Raw genomic sequence first — 16,883 nt, 5'->3', positions numbered from 1 at the left:
CCCAAGGATTACACTATAGCTTGATCTCTTGCAATTTCTTGTAGAGTAAAGCTGGCCATACACTATACAATTTTCTGTCCAATTTCTGCCCAAATTCCTTTAGATTTACCTTCAACTATGTAGTGCAAGAGCCTGCCTAATTGCATACAACTGAAAGTGTTGTTAGTTTTGACCTCCTATTATATGGTTTTTGGTAAATCTAAACCAAAAATCTCAAAAAAAAATTGTATAATGTATGGCCAGCCTAAGCCTGGGTTGTCCACGGACATCGTAAAGCCACCAGAGCTAAGAAACGTTTAGCATATTCCAATTGTATAGATAGGTAGTGTTTGTGCATGCTTGTTATATGTACATCTGTTAGTACTGTAATAATTCCTACAACTGTAATAGTTTGTGCGTATAGTATTTTGTTTAGTAAAAGCACATTAAAACACTACAAAGATTTAATTGCTTCCTTGGGTTTTCTGCAAGAACCTTAAAAGATGCAAAGCAAAACAGTTTCCAGTGAGGGGAAAAAAAAAGCCTAAGAGCATGTCCTGTTCACATAAACAGATATTGTCTGTGTTCATATAGAAGAGTCCTGAAGACTCCTATTACATTGATACATGTATATGTTTCCTGAACTACCTTTTTCCTATTAAAAACTATTGAACAAGAAATCATTTTGGATTAGTTTCATATACAGACAGGTCCTAATCCAACATATTTTAACTTCCACAGATTTATTAATAACTTGTAGAACTGGGTTATAACAATGAAGGAGACAGGAGTTACATACTAACCTTCCATGGACAAGTCTCCTGCTACCACTGGACACTTCAGTGGCTTCATGCATATACATTGTGATAGCACATTCAAAACACCTGCACTGCAGTAGACTGCAATGCACAATAAGGCATACTATACATTGTGATGTGCTGCATTGGAAAAATGGAGCAGGTGCGTTTTCTGGTCTACCTGCTGACGATGTGCATTAATTCACAGAATAGGACTACACAGATGCAAATGGGACATAAGTGTTCTACACCTACATAGACTGCCTAGACACCTGCAGTGCTGAAAAACACAAAAGTCACAATCACAGATGTACGCTACACACTTCTCACTCAAAAGTAATAAAAGTTATTAAAAACTATTATTAAAACACCACTAATTAGTAAATAGACGTGACACAAATGTGATCAATAATCACGACAGTGATATTACAGCAGACACTAATGTATTGTGGTGAGACGCTATTGAGAAACACCAAAATGAGGTTTGCTAATAAATACTTCAGTGCACTCCGAAAATTGTGACAAACGTATCAAGTCCTGAAACAACCAATTTTGTAAATATTTGTATTTGGTAAACTGAAGTGATCTAGGTGGAATTGTCATTTAAGGAAATACTTTTGTGAATATTTCAGTAGAACTAAGAATTCCTATCCTTGTGCTGACACCTTATATAATATAACATAAGGACAACAAAATCAGTAGGAGAGCTGGTAATTTCAAAATCACCTGCGAAATGGCAACTGCCACATTTATACCTTGACAAGTTTCCACTAAGTAGGTAAAATTAATGCATGTTGGATTACCCTGTGTGTTATTCTCCTATCTTGGTACCAGGGTCAGTTTTCTGGTTTGTTCACACTTGGTGGTGGTATACATATTGATGCATTTGTCACTGATATCAAAATGCATGTAAATGGAAAAGCAATTAGTAATTATGTCTGAAAAAACCTGCATGCTGTAGCATTTGTGCACTTGACCTGCATTTTCCCAATGAATGCACCCACGCATATGGTGAGAAGCCCCTAGGGTCTTAGAAGATTCTCGTTTCCAGAAATCAGGACTAGATTCTAACCTGGATTTGAATGTTTGATTTAAAAATGGGGCAAAGAATGAGGTCATATACATAATGAATCTGAAGCTGTTTAAATATTATTCCATGTATCCAGTTATGTTGGAATATAAAGTTCCATGCTGTGATATAAGATGCTGTACTGTTTTCACACATAAATAGGTGAAGTTTGTGGTTTTTCCACTACAGAAAGGCCTTGCCTATGGATATTTTAGACGTTTTGTAGACTTTCTGTCCCAGGAGGCCATTTTTCATGATTAAATTAATGTGTTTTCTTTTGGTAAAGAGACTAAAGGAGTTAATGGATTTTTCCAAAGTGACTTACATAGAAAAATGATGGCAGAAAAAGACTAAGTGGTCCATCGAGTCTGCTAGGTTTTTGTTTTTTTTGGGGGGGGGGGGTTGTTTTTTTTCGTGTTAACTTTTTTGTCCGAGCACAGATCTATGCTTGTTACAGCCATAAACTGCTACCACTATCATATCTCTTGTTCTTGCTTTGGATTTCTGCTTGTTTTCTTCTGTACTGCAACCTATCATATAATATATAACTTTGTGTTGGTTAGCATGAAGGAACCATCCTGATAAATAAAAAAACAAAAATACTCTAATAACTTACTTGCTTTTAAGTATATTCAACCTGTACATGAGACATTATTAGTCAAAATGTGGAGACAATAAAAAAGTAAAACAATTTTGAGTAAGCAGACATACTGTATGTAGCATTTTATGAAACTTCAGGTTCTACAAATATGAATGTCCGTCAAACAGTAAAAATGAAACCAAAAATTAAGAAGAGGCAAAGACGGGGAAACTGGTTTAGGGTCACCAAAAAAAGGAAGAAGGGAGTAGTAACATACTACAGTGATAACTACGGTTATAATAAAAGGCCCAATATAAAAGCTCATCCTCAACCCCAAAAAAAGCAACATATCTCTTTTTACCAGAGAGAAATAAAATCCAACTTTGTCAATTACTATGCCAAATACAGGAGAAACATTTTAGAGCCATCTAAACTATTAGGCTGCCTTAAACTGGTATTAAAACCAAAAATGTCATTAATTGCAGCTTACCAATCATTAGATGAGGTGGCTGCATTTATTTTAGGCTTTTTTCCTACTGTTTTCACCTGGTGATCTGGCCAGTAACACACATACTGTTTTAGAGTGTCTCCACTCTGGATGAAGGAGCACAGAGGGCACCTTTGGACAGCAGCATTATTAGTCTGGGGGTGGGGGTAGAGGAGGGTTAGATGTATTAGCAGATTTAGATACACTAACAAATTGAAGCCAGACTCCGGCTCACATTTTATAAGCAGTTACAGTAACAATTTCTTTCCTTTTGGGATAAAGATTTTACATAAATAAAAGCTGATCATTGCAAGCATCCCTGTCAGTGGTAAATGGTTTGTATCATCTGTAACTGCTACATCTGCAGGGCATCTTGCTCTGGTGGAAAACAGACTTACTAGCCAGATCACTAGATGAAAATAGAAAAAAAAGCATAAAACAAAAAAAAAAAATACCGCCATCACACCTAAGAATTGGTAAGCTGCAATATAATACATGACTGCTTTTGGGTTTAATACAACTTTAATGCAATAAGCATCCTACTGTGTGAATCCAGGCTTGAAGAGAAAGTATAGCGTATTTTCAGTGAGAATATATTTTAGGTTACTATTACAGTGTTTACCCTAAAATTTGTTATATGATTTTAATATATTTTTACAGTTCTCTATTTAATCTGACAGATCAAAATACCCATTAATCTATTAGAAATGCACTCAGCTAAAAATTCCTGTTGGTGACGGACAACATTTTTGTGGACTAAGGCAGCCCATACATTACTTCCTTTTTTTTGTTCAACCAGCGGGTTCAATGAGGGAAAAAAAATTATCCGATTTCCCCATCTGCACATTTGATGTGAATGTGGGAATCGCCCCCGCTTTGCTACTATGTTCTTACTGCGGAGATACTTCTCTGCCATCAGAACACACTGACCAGTGCTGCTGTTTATAGCACCGATCGATCGGGAAAATCTGTAGATCAAATTTGTAACCAGGATACCACCAGATAAGAACCTGGATGGCAAATTACCTTCCTTGAGATTACCCAAGGGACAGCGCTGAATTTTGTGGCATGATGAACAGGTATTTTTTGTACTTCAAATGCTTTCAATGGTATATGTAGCAGACCAAAAAGTAAGAAAACACTGGAAGTTCATTGTAGGGGCTTACATAAAACTTTAAAGTATTATTAAATCCACAGCAAACATTATGTTGCAGCTTTCCAATTCTTAAAGTGGTTCTAAATGGCAGGTTTTTGTTTTTTTAATCTTTAAGCATTCTTAATGCATTCTTTGCTGTGACGGAAGCGTAGGCAGGACAAAACACACAAAGAAGATGGCAAACACACAGAGCTTTATTGAACTACGGAAGGCACTCAATCAGGGTAGGAAGGTAGCGTCCAGGTACCCAAAAAGGGGAAGAAGGGAGGAGCCCAAAATAATTGTAATCCGGCCCACGATAGGGCAATCTAGGTAGCGATGGTCCGAGCACTCGGGGGGGCAGTCCAGGTAGCTACGGTACTACAGACACGCAATAGGCAGTCCGAGCAAGTATTAATCCCGGCACACTATAGGGGCAGTTCAGGCAGCACTGATCCAGGCACTCAATGGGGCAGTTCAGGTAGCAATAATCCGGGCCCTCAATGGGGCAGTTCAGGCAAGGGTAATCTGGGCACACAATAGGGGCAGCTCAGGCAAGGGTAATCTGGGCACACAATAGGGGCAGCTCAGGCAAGGGTAATCTGGGCACACAATAGGGGCAGCTCAGGCAAGGGTAATCTGGGCACACAATAGGGGCAGTTCAGGGCACTCCGCAACATGCGGCTTGTAGGGACACTCACGGTAAGCGGCTTGCAGACACTCAGCAGCAGGCGGCTTTCAGGAACACTCGATCAGCAGACAGGGGCAGCTTTCCAGGGACAACAGCAGGCTCACAGGGACTCAGCTGTGGGGTCTGACCTCAGCTCAGACCTCACACAGCTTTCCAGGGACAACAGCAGGCTCACGGGGACTCGGCGGGGTCTTGGCTGTGGGGTCTGACTTCAGCTCAGACCTCACACAGCTTTCCAGAGACAAAGCGGTCAGCAGACAGGGTTCAGCTTTCCAGGAACAACAGCAGGCTCACGGGGACTCAGCGGGGTATTGGCTGTGGGGTCTGACCTCAGCTCAGACCTCCCAACAGCTGTTCTCTCTCTCTCGTGGAGGGGACTAACACAGCAGTCAGCTTGTCAGGGACACAGCAGGCTTGCAGGGACTCGGCTGCGGGGTCTGGCCTCAGCTCAGACCCCGCACAGCACCCTGTCCCGAGCGGGGGACAAATTCTCATCTGGGTCCCGCGCCGGCCTTCTTAAGCCGACACAGGACACTTCCCGGTTGCCCTGGCAATGGCTGGCCCAGTGTCGGGTTGCTGGGCCAACGAGGTACACCCCCTCACTCGGGACGTACTCAGGGAGTGCGGCCTTGGTCTCCGGCGGGCGCAGAGCGCAGGAAGCCTCATGCCCGCGCTGCGCCCGGCGGGGGGCGCGCGGAGACAGGTCGGCAACACTGTGTCAGAGTCCCCGGGCGGCGGTTCATCCCTCTTTCAGCTATATGGCTGGGAGAGGTGTGATTCCCGCCACAGGGGTCACTTTCCTCCCATCCTGCGTAGCCTCTCTTCAAAGGCTGCGGCAGGATGAGAGGACCTGACAAGGGGGACGGAGGGTGAGGTGACAAGAGGGGACAGCAGGCACAAGGGGGCTGGGGGAGGCACGGGCACTCCGTGACATATGCATTAAAGTAAAAAAAAACCCTTCTGCATGCAGCCTTAAACTCTCCTACACCTGATCCCAATCCGCAATATGCATGAGAACAGAGGCTCTCTCAGCTGTCTCCCTCCTCATTGGTTTAGAGACAGCAACAGGAGCCATTAGCTCCTGCTGCTGTCAATCACAGCCAATGAAGGAGTGCAGGGCGGGGCCAAGCCATGCTCTGTCTATGGACACAAAGATCCTGCTTGGGAGTGAGCACACACAAGTGCCCCATAGCAAGCAGTTTGCTATGGGGGCACTCGGTAAGTAGGAGGAGCCAGGGGACTCTTAGGAGTGGACTCTCTGTGCAAAACCATTGCACAGAACAGATAAGTATAACATGCTTGTTAATTTTAAAAAAGAAAAAATGTAATCGTGATGGCTTTATTAGTTTCCTTGTTTAGACTATATTTTCTTTTATTTTTACCTGGTTACCTAACCAGTAAGTCTGTTTTTGAACAGAAAAGCTTTCTTAGTTACGGGGATGAGGCAGACCATTTAATACTGGCAGGGGCGCCTAAAATGGTCACCTTTATTTAGTAATGTAAGACCTTTATCCCAAAAAGGAAAAACTGTTTGCTGTAACTGATTATAAAGTATTGGCTGGCGTTCAGCTACAATTTGTTATTGTATTTAAATATGTTAGTACTTTTAACACTCCCTTCCACCAGACTGACAATGCTGCAGTGAAAAACTGCCCCGTGCTCCTACAGAAAATTTTTGGTTTTGGGTTTAATACCGCATTAAGGTTGATAATGCAGAGAATCCTGTTTAATTTTTTTTTTTTTGTAATTACTCAGAGGTCCAGTCTCATAGCCCAATAGATTAATGGATACCCCGGTTAAGAACACTTAATATAAGATACCCACATAGGGACTTCATTGTTTTAAATGAGTCAACTGAACTAAAGATTTGTATAGCAAAAAAGTGTGTAAAAGACAATCACTGGGGGTGATTTACTAAAACTGGTGCACCTGTGCATAATAACAAATCAGCTTCTAGGTTTCATTGTCAGTTTAAATTGAACAAGCTAGAAGCTGATTAGTTACTACGCACAGCTGCACAAGATTCTGTGGGCACAAGTTTTAGTAAATCTCCCCTACTGTGTACTACTGCATAGCAGGAAGCAGAGCTTGCAAAAGTCATGCGCAAATATAGATTTCTCCATTTACATACCAATAAAGTAAAGTTATCAGAAACAAAGTTTTTTTTTTTTAAATAACTATACATCAATTTAAATTCTATCATCTCCATCATCTTAAATGTCCTAAATGAAGGTGAAGAAACCAAGTCAAACACCTTTACATAGGAACCCAGAAGATTCTTGTCTGGATTTATAGCTTTCCCCTTTCTGGATGATACCCTGTTGACTGTGAGAAACAAAAGACCTCCTCATTTCTCCTCAGGATAGTTGATAATTGTCTGGGAACAAGATTAGGTTACATAACTCAAAATATCCTTTTATTTTGATAGAAAAAATGTCCAGTTTTTACGGGACTCCCGCATTGTGAGGGAGGTCATTTTCTTCTCGAGCTTTTGACTCAATGCATCCCTGCTGTAAAATGGATCCAAAGCTTACTTGAGTGTTCTATAAATGTCTACACAGAATGATATCCATTGCTGATCCAGTGAAGAATTTCTTGTAAGGGAAAATGCCAAAAACAAGGTATTTTCTAGAAACTGGAAAATCAGATTACTCTGAAAAAACTGAAGCATGCACTTTGGGTTGCAAAGCCCCTAAAGAAGGGTCTCTTTTTCAGGGGACCTGGATTTTTCTTGAGCAATCACTTTTTTTTTTACGCAATCAAAATTATTGTGGTTTGAGATTCCTCTGAAATACATACACTGTGCAACATACACTGTGCAACCTAATGACAGCTGTTACCCTGGACATTTTAGGAAGAAAGGAGATATACAGCATGTAAAATAAGTATTTAACATGTCACCATTTTTCTCAGTAAATATATTTCTAAAAGGTGCTATTGACATGAAATTTTCACCACCAAGTTGCTAACAACCCATGCAATCCATACATACAAAGAAACCAAAAGAAATAAGTTCAGGAATTAAGTTACGTGTAATAAAATGGAATGACACAGGGAAAAAGTATTGAACACATGAAAAAAGGGAGGTGCAAAAAGGCATGAAAATCCAAGACACCAGCTGAAATCCATCAGTAATTAGAACGCAATCCTACCCCTTGTCAGTGCAAATTAATATCAGCTGGCTCAGTCTCAACTTGTGGCCTATAAAAAAGGTATTACTAAAGGTGTCACACAAGAAATATCTCGATAGCTAAAAGCAAAGAGCTCTCTCAAGACCTTTGCAGCCTTATTGTTGCAAAACATACTGATGGAATTTGTTAAAAGATTTCTAAACTTCTGAATGTTCCAGTGAGCACTGTTGGGGCCATAATCTGGAAGTGGAAAGAACCTCATTTCACTATAAGCCGGTCACGACCAGGTGATCCTCGCAAGATTTCTGACAGAGGAGTGAAAAGAATTATCAGAAGATGTCCAAGAGCCAAGGACCACTTGTGGAGAGCTTCAGAAAGACCTGGAATTAGCAGGTACAATAGTTTCAAAGAAAACAATAAGTAATGCACTGTACCGCTGTGGACTATATGCACACTCCCCATGCAAGACTCCATTGCTGAAGAAAAAGCATGTTGAAGCTCATTTGCTGCACAACATTTAAACAAGTGTGTGAAATACAGGAAGAATATAGTCTGGTCAGATGAGACCAAAATTGAACTCTTTGGATGCCATAATACACACCATGTTTGGAGGTCAAAATGGCACTGCACATCAACCCGACACACCATACCGACAGTGAAGTTTGGAGGTGGGAACATCATGGTGTGGGGCTGTTTTTCAGCATATGGTACTGGCAAACTTCATATCATTGAAGGAAGGATGAATATAAAAATGTACCAAGACATTCTTGATAAAAATCTGCTGCCATCTACCAGGATGATGAAGATGAAATGAGGGTGGACATTACAGCAAGACAATGATACCAAACGCAAAGTTAAGGAAACTCTCAAATGGTTTCAAAGAAAGAAAATAAAGCTACTAGAATGGCCCAGCCAATCACCTGACTTGAATCCAATAGAAAATCTATGGAAAGAACTAAAGATCAGAGTTCAAAGAATGGGCCCACAGAACCTTCGAAACTTGAAGACGGTGTGGAAGAACAGGCCAAAAATCACACTTGAACAATGCAGGCAACTCGTTTCTCCATACAGGAGGGGTCTTGAAGCTGTCATTACCGACAAAGGATTTTGTACGAAGTATTAAATAGATTTCAGTTAGTGTTCAATACTTTTTCCCTGTGTCATTCCATTTTATCACACAACTTCTTACCTTCTTTGTTTTGGTTTCTTTGTATGTTTGGATTGCAAGGGGTGTTACTGACGTGGTGAAAATTTAATGTCAATAGCACCTTTAGAAACATATTTAGCAAGAAAAATGGTGATGTGTTCAATACTTATTTTACCCGCTGTGTCTCTCTGAATTATTATTCAACCTGAAAGACTTTTGCTATACAGCTCAGTTCCTATTTAAAGTTTAACTTTGGGCAAATAAAAACGCCTTCTTAGGTAAAGTATTAATGTCCTCACTACAGCAATTTTTTCACTAAAAAGCGGACATGTAACATCAGCAAAATGCCTTTTGTGCATATCAGTAGATCTTTTTACCAGCCTGACAAGTCTGCAAGCCACGTGCTTGAGGTATTTGGAATAGAGGTTGTATTATTGAGCAATGTTGTAGAGAAAAGGTGTGATGAAGCACGCAGGGCAGGTTTTTTCTACCCATGCCTTTCCTATTGATTGGCATTCTTTTCTCCCAAGTCTCTTCCTAACATGAGAGATGAGGCACTAAAACAGATCCAGAGAATTTGATGGTAAACATGAGTGATTGATTTGACAAATTGTATTGTGTTTCTTTCAATGAGTGCACCATTGTCAGCTTTTAATTGGTGACACTTTACCATAATTTTGTAACCCCTTATAAAGGACAATTACTGGCTACTGGCAGTCCCCACCTACTGAATATCACTATTGTTGCATGTCCTTCAGTTTTATGCTGATACAATTGTGAAACCAGCTAATGCACATAAATTGTGAGCCAACTCTAAGAATTAAAAATAGGTGTTTAGAAGAAAAAAAAAAAAAAAAAAAAAAAAAAAAGGACAATCATCACAGTTAAATGAAACCTACAGTGGGGTACAGTTCGGAGCACGACAATGCAGCTCTACAACACCAATCTCTCTATGCAAAGCATAGAACATGGCTGACCAAAGATACCCACTGTGTCAGATTTAGAGAACGTAGCTGGTCCCACTTCACAGCTATAGCTTTATGGGTTTGATATAAAGCAGCTCACAAGTTTTCTTGCCATTTATTCCAGAATAAGAGACAGTTTAGTGTGCACGAGAGCTTGCACCAGTACCAAGATTAAGGATTGCTATCTAAACATTTTGTATAAGCAGTTGCTGGAAATCCTCATCATCCACAGATACAAGTACATTTCCCAATTTTCAACAGGATAACTACACTTTGTGTGAACATACAGAAAACACTATATTGCCAAAAGTATTGGGGCACCCCTCCAAATCATTAGATTCAGGTGTTCCGATCACATTCATGGCCACAGGTGTATAAAATCAAGCACCTAGGCATGCAGACTGCTTCTACAAACATTTGTGAAATAATGGGTCCCTCTCAGGAGCTCAGTGAATTCAAGCATGGTACTGTGATAGGTTGCCACCTCTGCAATAAGTCTGTGAAATTTCCTTGCTACTAAATATTCCACGGTCAACTGTTAGTGGCATTATAACAAAGTGGAAGCAACTGGGAACAACAGCAAGTCAGCCTCAAAGTGCTAGGACACATAAAATGACAAAGCGTGGACAGCGCATGCTGAAGCGCACAGAAGTCGCCAACTTTCTGCAGTCAGTAGCTAAAGACCTCCAAACTTCACGTGGCCTTCAGATTAGCACAAGAATGCATAGAGAGCTTCATGGAATGGGTTTTCATGGCCGAGCAGCTGCATACAAGCCTTACATCACCAAGTGCAACACAAAGCGTCGGATGCAGTGGTGTAAAGCACGCAGCCACTGGACTCTAGAGCAGTGGAGATGTGTTCTCTGGAGTGATGAATCACGCTTCTCTGTCTGGCAATCTGAAGGACATGTTTGGGTTTGGCAGTTGCCAGGCAAATGGTATTTGCCTGACTGCATTGTGCCAAGTGTAAAGTTTGGTGGACAGAGATTATGTTGTGGTTTTTTTTTTTTAGGGGTTGGGCTTGAATCCTTAGTTCCAGTGAAGGGAACTCTTAAGGCCTCAGTATACCAAGACATTTTGGAACATTTCAAGCTCCCAACTTTGTGGGAACAGTTTGGGAATGGCCCCTTCCAGTTCCAACATGACTGTGCACCAGTGCACAAAGCAAGGTCCATAAAGACATGCATGAGCGAGTTTGGTGTGGAAGAACTTGACTGGCCTGCATAGAGACCTGACCTCTACCCAACAGAACACCTTAGGATGAATTAGGGCGAAGACTGCGAGCCAGGCCTTCTCGTCCAACATCAGTGCCTGACCTCACAAATGCGCTTCTGGAAGAATGGTCAAACATTTCCGTAGACACACTCCTAAACCTTGTGGATAGCCTTCCCAGAAGAGTTGAAGCTATTATAACTGCAAAGAGTGGGCAAACTCAATATTGAACTCTACGGACTAAAACTGGGACCCATTAAAGTTCATGTGTGCATTAAGGCAGGCATCCCAATATTTTCGGCAATATAATGTATATTGTGTACTCTGTGTTTGCTGCGACAATTTATACTGAACCAGGTAAATATAAAGTAAAAACTAAAAGCCCTGCCCCCATGTAATTGTGCTATATATAAGTGGTAAATCTGAATCTCTGTACCTTCTCTGCAACAACCCAATTATACAAACCTTAAAGCCGAATTGTAGTCATCTACAAAACGCTATGCAACACAAATGTACGGTTTCTTTTTTCCTGAAAAGGACATCATTATTTTAAAGCCACGGACATAAGATTTTCAATTAGACAGACATAATACTATTAACATCCATTTTCATAGCCTTACCTTTTTCTTGTGTAACTGCTGTGCAGGGTGTATGTATTTATATACTGCATGGAGGAGATTTACTAAAACTAGAGTGTTCAAAATTTGAAGCAAGAAAGAAGCATTTCAACCAAGAGAAAAGACTATTTTGAGGCAAGCAAAAATCAAAAAGAAAAAAAACACAACATACAAGATTACATTAATCCAAAAAAATATAAAAAATACACAGACTTCAATTGTGTTTTAATTCTTTACCCTTTACTGGCTTTAATTTCTGCTCAAGAATTGTCTGTGGTCAAAAGCTCTAAAATTCACAAATAGCAAATGTTTAGCAGCATAACTGGTAAACTAGAAATATAACTATATTAGAGTGGTTAGAGAACAGCAGCAGGGATTCTATGCATCACACCAAGGCTAATACGATGGAGGTAGTTTATTTTTTTTACCCCAATTTTTAGGTCTTTAGAGGTGGGAGAGGAAGTTATGGAAATCCCACTAGCTTATATAACGATATGTGTATTATAACCATGTTTCTAGCTCAGAATGAACTTCAGGCCTGTCTCTGCCAATGCATACAGGACCTAATGTGAACTTGCTTTTCATGTATCATGTATGAAGTGCCCAAACTGGTCCCAGGATTATTACTCTCGAGCAGAGAAGCCATTAGGAATACGGCCTGCAGCTAACATTCAATTTAGAATGACACAGCCTAAAACACTGTGATCCAGCAACAGCGATATATGCATTACGCTAGCAGCACTCAACCTAGCCAGAACCCTAAAACAGACATAACATTTTACATGACTCCTCATATATCGTAATCACCCAGATTTCAATTTATGTTTACTAAATCACTATTAAAACTCCACAAAGTTCCTTCCTAATGTTTTCACAAAAATAAATACTACACTTTGCACTGTTTTTATATGTAACCAGTGCAGTATTCCCACTCACCCTTCTCATTTTTATATTTGTTTAAAATATACATATCAAGAATTGTCCACACATTCGCACAGGTTACATACACGTATCAAAATTAGAGCATTGTACAAAAAGCGTTGTAACTTAGAGATGCAAAGTTAAATTGCAGCATTAATTCTGGAGAACAGTTGTAATGTTGTGACCTTCTGACCCAAACATCAAACGTGAGGCATCTACTAGTGCCTGTGTACATGTTATGAGATTGCAGGGGGTTTCACTTAAGTGTAGTGCTTGTCAAGTCCAATCCAACCAGGGAAATACATTTTCAAAGTAAAGTTCAGTTCCAACACAAATAGTTACCCTTGCAGGGGTGTTCAGCATTCCTTTTCCAATGCTGCACAACAAAACAAATACTTGCTTCAGCCTCCTCACCTAATCTTACAGTGCGGCTGCTCTGGCCTCACACTTCTGGCCCCTGGCTGGTCATCCACACGGTCTCACAAAACTCTGTCACTCTTGTAGCTCCCTGCTGCACTGTCCTTGCACTCTGACCTCTGGGCCGGGAACCTCCTCTCTCCCGGGTAGCGCTCCGAATCACCACCAGCCTCTTGATTAAAACAGCTGTGTACACCTGCCCACTCAGGCTGCTGGTCTACAGTAAGCTGTGGACACAGGTTGGAGGCTTCGTACCTCCCAATCCTCTTCGAAGTCTCTGAACTCGAGAACCCAATCCAAGAGTAACCAATCCTGAGAAAACTGCAAAACCAGTTTTCTCTATTCTGAACAGATATCCTGGAGCCCTTCCCTCCCTGCAAAAGTGAGAACCCTGTGTAACATTTACCGTTGAACAATATGACCAGGTACAGCCCTGTCACATGTTTAGTAGGCAGCTTGTCTCTTGTAATATAACCCTGCTATAAGGAATCTCCATTAATTTAGGGATTAGAAAAATGGAGTTGGGATTAAGCAAAGGGAGTGTACATCTGGATATGTCCATGGCACACATGGGTGGAGGTGAGATTTAAGGACTGGATGGAGAGGTTAAGAAAAAAAAAAAAAAAAGAGGAAGAAGAGGATGGGTATGGTAAGTGAAGAACTGTAGGGCGGAGAAAGTAAAGGGAGTGTGGCACAGATCACTGGTGAGTGGAGTCACATTTTGGTGGGGCCCTATGCTCCACCTAGATATGGCAAGGAGAGGAGGGGGGCTGACACAGTTGCCCACTTTATTGAATACAACAGAATTTTGTATTGAGAATACATGAAGTCTATCCAGGAAAACAATGGTTTTCTGAATTTCTCATCAGTATCCCTGATAGTGTGAGATTTTCTATAAGCATTATCTCATTCACTTTGGACAGCCATATGAAAGTTGGAGGGAGAATTCTTCCACATTGCTTGAATGCATGCTTGGGCTGCATATAGCAGATGTATAGTAAAAAATCATTTCAATTATGGTCTAGAAAATGAGCTTAGATGCAGTAAATGTGTGACTGGTATCTTTCTAACTCAAGTCCTGAAATCTCGCTTGTATAGGTAGTATTGTTGTCCCAGAAGAGGAGCTGCAGACAAAACCAAAAGGACAGGATTCCAAGTGCCATTTTCAGAGTTACAAAGCCAGCAGAGTAATCTTGTGGTATAACTTACCGTATTTGCCGGCGTATAAGACGACTTTTTGACCCTTGAAAATCTTCTCAAAAGTCGGGGGTCGTCTTATACGCCGGTACACATGTTAGGGGGGCTGCGGCATTAAGTACAGGGGTTTGCAGGGGCTGATGTCTCTTACCTGGATCCAGTCCCACGACGATCCGGTCCAGGAAGCGCGGCGTCTCCTTCAGTTCGGCCACTGGATGTTCGTGCGGCTGCTCGGCTCCGCCTCCTCACCGGTGATTGGCCGCCAGAACTGTAGCTCAGGAAAGGCACACAGGCGGCCAATCACCGGCGAGGGGGCGGAGCCGAGCGGCCCCGCGAAAATTGAGTGCCGGAGCAGCAGGTAAGTGTTCTGTGTAGAGGTGCTGCTGCAACCACATATGCTGGCTGCAGCAGCACCATACGAGAACAGGGTCAGCAAGTCTCAGTGGGAGGAATAGTGCCCCATCATTGGTGTCACTGATACCAATGATGGGGCACTATTCCTCCCACTGATACCAACGATGGGGCACTATTCCTCCCACTGACACCAACGATGGGGCACTATTCCTCCCCCCCACTGACACCAACGATGGGGCACTATTCCCCCCCCCACTGACACCAGCGATGGGGCACTATTCCCCCCCCCCACTGACACCAACGATGGGGCACTATTCCCCCCCCCCACTGACACCAACGATGGGGCACTATTCCCCCCCCCCCCCCACTGACACCAATGATGGGGCACTATTCCTGCCACTGATACCAATGATGGGGCACCATTCCTGCCACTGATACCAATGATGGGGCACCATTCCTGCCACTGATACCAATGATGGGGCACCTATTCCCCCCACTGATACCAATGATGGGGCACTATTCCTCCCACTGATACCAATGATGGGGCACTATTCCTGCCACTGATACCAATGATGGGGCACTATTCCTCCCACTGACACCAATGATGGAGCACTATTCCTCCACTGATACTAATGATAGGGCACTATTCCTCCCACTGACACCAATGATGGAGCACTATTCCTCCACTGATACTAATGATAGGGCACTATTCCTCCCACTGACACCAACGATGGAGCACTATTCCTCCACTGATACTAATGATAGGACACTATTCCCCCCACTGATACCAATGATGGGGCACTATTCCTGCCACTAATACCAATGATGGGGCACTATTCCTGCCACTAATGCCAATGATGGGGCACTATTCCTCCCACTGACATCAATGATGGGGCACTATTCCTCCCACTGATACCAATGATGGGGCACTATTCCTCCCACTGACACCAATGATGGGGCACTATTCCTCCCACTGATAACAATGATGGGGCACTATTCCTTCCACTGATACCAATGATGGGGCACTATTCCTCCCACTGACATCAATGATGGGGCACTATTCCTCCCACAGGTGTGCATTGGAAGAGGGGTAGTCTTATACGGCGAGTATAGCCCAAACACTACATTTTAGCAGGAAAAGTAGGGGGGTCGTCTTATACGCCCAGTCGTCTTATACGCCGGCAAATACGGTATGTAGGATAGTCGGGACCCTATATCACCAGGAAAGATTTATAAATCCACATTCTTGATAGTGGATGACTAGCTAAGATTTGTGTGCCAGATACTGGGTGAAATCAAGTTGTTTTGGGAAAGATGTTGTGTTCAACTTGTTTTCCCTTGGTCGAATTATCTGCTGGAGAACCAAGCAGTTTGTACAGCAGGGGTAAAAAGATGTCTGGGTGCAGTTTTGTTTAAACAAATATTTTCAAACATTGTGAGAGGTCTATGTAGTGAAGCACATTTAGGAATAGATATAAGGATATATCTAAGTTGTAGCGCACTCCACTAGGTGGGATTAGAAACTATTGTAGCTCCCTCAAGGAGGGAACTACCTTACCTAGACATTGCCAGCAGCAAAAGGGTTAAAATGTATCCAAAATCATTGTTTTTCAGTTTTGAATAGATTGGTGAGAGCTTAGAAACCCTGTCAAGTTTTTTTCCCATCAGAGTCCCCAGTAGGTAGATTAACATTATTTATCTTGGTGACCACATCTAAAAGGGAAAGTCAAAGAAATTAAAATGTCGCCAGAACAGGAATAGAGAAATCTTCCAATCAGGACACTTGTTCAGTGGCAAATAAAGAAGGTTTTCCTTCTTTTGGAGGGATTATCTCTCACTTCCTTTTGTGTCTAGAACACACAAATTATAGAGAAACCTCCCCAATGAAACACAGGAGGCAAAAGAACCCTTGAGGGCTTGTTCACACCAGCATGCACTATGCAACGCACCACACCCTACCTAAATGCAGTGTTGTGGCATCAACAAGCCACACAAAAAATGTGGCCTTGCATTAAGCCTATATTTACTGAGGCAGATCAGTTGAGATAGTGGGAGTTAGCCCTAACATGGGTTTCAATCCTTACATTCTACTCCAAAAATAAGAAATACGTTTTACACTTTAGCCCCCATTCACAAGTGATTTTGAAGCTTTTCTTTGCGTGCCTTTGAAGTGTTTCTCGTGTT

This window comes from Staurois parvus, unplaced genomic scaffold, assembly GCF_062004578.1.
Source record: "Staurois parvus isolate SC_StPar_1 unplaced genomic scaffold, SC_StPar_1.0 ptg000020l, whole genome shotgun sequence".
NCBI lineage: Eukaryota > Metazoa > Chordata > Amphibia > Anura > Ranidae > Staurois > Staurois parvus.
The sequence above is the reverse complement of the archived record's forward strand: the minus strand, read 5'-3'. Positions refer to the sequence as shown.